Raw genomic sequence first — 6,095 nt, forward strand, 5'->3', positions numbered from 1 at the left:
CAGTACAAGAATTAGTAATATCAATTATCAAAATAAAACTTTACTTTCCTCTATTACACTGCCCAGATCAAGTGTTTACATTTCAATGGCTTTCCAGAATTTATTCCTTCCCTCCCCTAAAGCCTCATTCACTGGACCCAGCTTGAGGGAGGCACCCTCCTTCCCTTAAAAGCCTTAGCACCAAAAATAGCACCTGTCATTTCACTTCACTCCCCATTACGCAGATCTGTGGCACGCAGCTACACAAAGCTGCAAAGACATTATGTGGAATCAAGTCCATCAGGCCTCACCATTACCCTGCAGAGAAGAGAGAAGGGAATCTGCTAGACTGTTAGCAGTCCCCACCATAGGTTAGCAAACTTGAACGGCATAACCCAGTTTTCAGCGCATGGAAGCTCTCCTTGACTTCTCAGATGGTTCTCACCCAGGTCAGTGACTGTATCCCTGCCACCTCCGTACTGGTGAAGCCTATTTATATCACACAGGGTGTGGGACCTTAGTCTTTGCTCTGACCTTGTCTCCACAGGTATTTAAGAGACACAGGGGGAGTGTTGGGGGGAAATCATATATGCAAAAGACCACCACTGAAACGTTAGGCAGTGGAAGCAAGAAAAAGACATTGGCTTCAGGAAACCTTTATTGTGTTACTTTTTAAGAAAAAAAAAACGGAATAAAGTAAATGCATGTTCATTAAGTGCCATTGTTCCCACCTATAAAACAAGTAAGCCAGATCTGCTTTGGGAGAGATGTTGGATGGATTGCAATGGGATATATGAATATATGTTGTCCTTTGTATAATGAACTGCAAGTCCTAGATAAAAGGTGCTATTAACTATTTGTATTGTTTTAATAAAATGGTAGTCCATTCTTTATAGACTTTCTTAAAGTAAAGGAAATTAAATCTGAAAGACAAATGAGATCTAGCAAAATATTTTTTTCTCCTAGTTAAACTTTAAGTTTTATATGTGATTTTACTGCTTGTATTTCTTAATGGATTTTTTGTCACTTGGACTATGAGAAAACAAATCAATGCAGTATTAATAATTAAAGAGAGAATATTACTTTCACAAATATCTTAGCAATGTGAGAAATTGAGGAATAGCTCTTAATATGATCCTTTAAGCAGTGGACAAGAAAACATAAATTTCTACATCCATATGCCATAGTTTATAAATATATTTCTTGTTAATATGATTCCGATGTGCAAGTTATACCAATATTATATTGTTTCATCATTTCAAAGACAAATGAGATCACATCTCTGAAAGAATCTCTAATGTTGTTAAGTTTAATTTTTATCTCAGAATCGCAGACACTAAAATTTAGGTAGGATTGAATCTATGCTTTTACAACCTGTCACTGGCCTTAGAATATTTTGTCGTATGCTTGCCAACTGGGTTTCCGGTGTCTTCTTTACTAATGATGGGAGGAACTGCTCTTGTCCCTGGACATTTCTGAATATCACCAGCCTATCAATTAACTAATTTGTCAATTAATAAATTAATTAAAATGAATATTTTCATTTATTTTCCTTGGTGTTGGTTATAAACATGCACGAAGTAATAGACTCTGCTTTCCAGGCACATTCTACAAACCAGGCCCTATAAGTCATCTCATTTAATCTTGACAAGAAACTCTGAGGTACATTTTATCATGAGCCACATTTTAACATGAGAAAAATGATGTTTATGAAGGTAAAGTAATTTGCTTCTTTTTAAACATCTCCCTGGGTGCTTGAGTGTGGGGCACTGTCTTAGTCACTTCTAAAATGAATGCTGACCAAGATTCTTTTTATTTTTTATTTTTTATTTTTTGACAGGCAGAGTGGACAGTGAGAGAGAGAGAGAGAGAGAGAGAGAGAGAAAGGTCTTCCTTTGCCGTTGGTTCACCCTCCAATGGCTGCCACGGCCAGCGCACTGCGCTGATCTGATGGCAGGAGCCAGGTGCTTCTCCTGGTCTCCCATGGGGTGCAGGGCCCAAGTACTTGGGCCATCCTCCACTGCACTCCCTGGCCACAGCAGAGAGCTGGCCTGGGAGAGGGGCAACCTGGACAGAATCCTGCGCCCCAACCGGGACTAGAACCCAGTGTGCTGGCACCGCAAGGCGGAGGATTAGCCTAGTGAGCTGCGGCGCCGGCCAACCAAGATTCTTAAGAACTACAGAACCAAGCATAATCCATTACAATGAACAAATTAACGATTAACTTGTTCTCTAACTGGCTCTGGAAGAGAGTTGGGGGGGAGCACAGGAGCATGCTCTACTAAAATTTATTTTTATTTGCCTTTTTCAAATCTGCCTCCCTTAAGAACAATAAGGATTAAAGTTTGTTATGTGGGTCCACAAGTAATGTTATCCAACCTGTAGGCAGAAGCTTACATGGACTTGGAATTACAGACACAAACATAATGATAATTCCAAAATTGATATATAATCAGTTGGAGACTACACAATTATAGTCTTCTCACCAACTCTCATTTAAAATTTTCAGGAAAGATTCAATCTTCCCCTTTTTAAATTTCACATTTTAGTCTTAGTTTCTTCCTAATTCCTTTCTCAGATGCTGATCTAAATGAGATAATTCCAGAATATCACCTGGCCAACCAGAGGCCATGATGATGCAAATTCAATAAGGAAAAGTACCTGTTACTCTCAAAGACAACATCTGCTCATGTCTAAGTGCATGGACTTTGGAGTTAAACCAAAGTTTATGAATAAGGAACTTGGCTTTATTAGTTCAAATTTGTTATCACATTGGTGAGTAAGCTTTACAATATTTCCCTCAAGTGTTTTTATAGGGAGTACAATAATCAGTCTGAAGTTTTAAATACAGTGCCTGGCATAGAGAGTTATACAATGAATGCTGACCACTTGTAATTTTTTTTGTCACTGAGATTATTATTTTGGATTACAAAATGAAGGACACTCCTTTGCCCTAGCCAAACCTATCTTTTCTATCTGAGTAGTAGGAAATTATTCTCAGATGTGAAGTATTTTATTGCTTATAGATACTTTCTCATTAACGATCTAATTTCATCCACATGCTAACATAGGGTATAGGCCATAACATTATCATTTTTAGAATAAAAATTTATATTGAGTAAAACAAAAGCGGCCGGCGCCACGGCTCACTAGGCTAATCCTCCGCCTGTGGCACCAGTACTCTGTGTTCTAGTCCTGGTTGGGGCGCCAGTTCTGTCCTGGTTGCTCCTCTTCCAGTCCAGCTCTCTGCTGAGGCCCAGGAAGGCAGTGGAGGATGGCCCAGGTACTTGGGCCCTGCACCCACATGGGAGATCAGGAGAAGGCACCTGGCTCCTGGCATCGGATCAGTGTAGTTCTGGCTGTAGTGGCCATCTGGGGGGGGTGAACCAACGGAAGGAAGACCTTTATCTCTGTCTCTCTCTCTCTCTCTCACTGTCTTACTCTGCCTGTCAAAAAAAAAATAGCTTTCTTGTGTTTTTTTTTTCTATTGATTTTCCAAAGTCTAGTATCGTATAAAATGGAAGTATTAAATTACATTAATGATATCTTCTTGAACACAAAAGTTACTTTATTTTGTATGATTAAATTTTTAAACAATATATTTTACAGTCCCCAGTATATTGAGATTGATTTTGTTAATTAATATTTCAAAGCATTTGCTTCATTAAATATGACAAAGTCAGCCCCACTGTATTTCAATGTTGGCTATAATTAATGATGATATTATGAAAATTAATGCTTTTCCATTATCCATTATGACATCATCAGTGGTAAGGATCTGTTTATTGCTTCTCTGCTAATGGTAGTTAAAAGAAGTTGATTTTGAAGAGTAGAGAAAAAACCTACATTATTTGAAAAGTAGTAAAACCCTTTGCATTTAAAGAATATTTGATTCTGTTATCATTTAACATGAATGCTAAAAAATAGTATTCAAAAGCCTAAGGCAGTCAACTAGCATGAAATAATTGATTGATACATTTAGTCATTTATCTTTCTGAACTGTTTTTCCATAGCCATATCATTTCAAACACTCAAGGTTTTCTTTTAAGGAAACTGAAATGGGAAATTATGGAAGAATGAGGAATTATGGGTAATAAAGTGGAGAGGCACAATTTGATTAGTATATACTATTTAATACCCACTAAATGCAACAATACAATTAATATATCTGGAATCCAGGATTCTAGCATCAGATTCCTGCAGGTAACTAGAGGAGGAGCCTGAGCCTCTGAATGTAAGCATTGCTAGTCTCACAGCAAAGATCCAGTAGGGACTTTCTGGGAGTAAGGGATGGGAAAGACTACCCAGCTTTTCCTGTGGCTTGGACCAGAGAATTGGATAATTTTTATTTATGTAAGTATTGGTTTGAAGGTTTGTATGTAAATAACTGATGGTTAGGACTGTGACCCAGTTACCCACAAAGTGGATGGAAGCAGAAGGTTCAATCTGGAGATTATCGCACAAACTCTTTCTCTAGGGATTGAAAATTGAAGGCATGGATATTTCAGGGAGTTGTGGAGTGAGTGGGGAGTCGGGACTGACACCCAGACCTAGCCATGCCTCTACCTTTCCATCGCCTTGCCATAAACTAAGGGCTTACTAAGAGTTAATGACACCACAACGGAGGAAAAGGGTTTTATCTTCTTCGTAGAAAGAAGAAAAGTACAAGATAATGCTGTTGACTTTTTTAATTTTATTTTGTTTCTCTAAGTTGGGAGACTATAGCACTTGTCTTTCACTGCGTGGAGCCCAGGCTGATCTGTCTCCTCAAGGTGACTAAGCGTGAGTGTCTCCCTCCCCACCTACACCTAACTCTATTGCATTGAGCCACCACCACGGGTGGAGTCTTAATCCAACACGGCACTTTCAGAGGCAGCATGTCTGTGTTCCTCTGCAGACACTCTCCCCTGGGCTCTTCCATTCTGAAGTGCAGACACTATCAAGACCTCAGTGTTGGAAAACAAATACTATTAAACCCTCCACTTTGACTATGACCTTGTCTAAATAAGATCCAAGTCCACGCGAACTCAAAAGGCTTCCATAGCCTTGGCAACTCATGACTAGAGCCTAGGGAGATTACTGATGCTATAAACAAGAGTGTCAATTTGTTAAGTCAACCACAGGAGTCACTGTGTACTTACTCCTCATGTAGGATCTCTGTCCTTAACGTGTTGTTCAATGTGAATTAATGCTATAACTGGTACTCAAATAGTATTTTACACTTTATGTTCTGTGTGGGTGCAAACTGATGAAATCTTTACCTAATATATACTAAATTGATCTTCTGTATATAAAGATAATTGAAAATGAATCTTTTTTTTTTTTTTTTTTTTTTTACAGGCAGAGTGGACAGTGAAGGAGAGAGACAGTGAAAGGTCTTCCTTTTGCCGTTGGTTCACCCTCCAATGGCCGCCGCGGACGGCAGGCTGCAGCTGGCGCACGGCGCTGATCCGATGGCAGGAGCCACGTACTTATCCTGGTCTCCCATGGGGTGCAGGACCCAAGTACTTGGGCCATCCTCCACTGCACTCCCGGCCCACAGCAGAGAGCTGGCCTGGAAGAGGGGCAACCAGGACAGAATCCTGCGCCCCGACTGGTACTAGAACCCGGTGTGCCGGTGCCGCAAGGTGGAGGATTAGCCTAGTGAGCCGTGGCGCTGGCTGAAAATGAATCTTGATGTGAATGGAATGGGAGAGGGAGCAGGAACTGGGAAGGTTGCGGGTGGAAGGGAAGTTATGGGTGGGGGGAAGCCATTGTAATCCATAAACTGTACTTTGGAAATTTATATTTGCTAAATAAAGGTTAAAAAAAATCCAAGTCATTACTCTCACAGTAAATAGTATGCACAAGGATATAAAGACCTTTCTTTTTTTTTCCCAACTGTATTTTACAATTTTCACTGGTTCAGTAATCTGAAATGTCTACTTCTTCAAATTCTTCAGGTTGAAAATTGGAATTTCCCAAAAAACCCAATGTGGAATGTTAGTAAAACGGTGCAGTCTTATCTGTGGCACCATCTATGCCTCAGACACCATCTTGGGCCCTGGTCCCCATCGCCACTTTGCACAGCAGGCTTCAGTCCTAAGTCCCATGGCTCAACCAGCAGTGTCAGCTCC

The 6,095-nt window shown here is 40.0% G+C and overlaps 1 long non-coding RNA gene across 1 annotated transcript; it reads left to right on the forward strand.

The window, feature by feature from the left end:
- Positions 1-222: 222 nt before the first annotated feature.
- On the forward strand, positions 223-5,796 carry LOC108176590 (uncharacterized). Its single transcript, XR_011389398.1, has 3 exons — positions 223-428; positions 4,691-4,751; positions 5,320-5,796. It is a non-coding gene; the product is annotated as an uncharacterized lncRNA (long non-coding RNA).
- Positions 5,797-6,095: the final 299 nt, after the last annotated feature.

This window comes from Oryctolagus cuniculus, chromosome 6 (assembly GCF_964237555.1).
Source record: "Oryctolagus cuniculus chromosome 6, mOryCun1.1, whole genome shotgun sequence".
In the NCBI taxonomy this organism is placed as follows: domain Eukaryota; kingdom Metazoa; phylum Chordata; class Mammalia; order Lagomorpha; family Leporidae; genus Oryctolagus; species Oryctolagus cuniculus.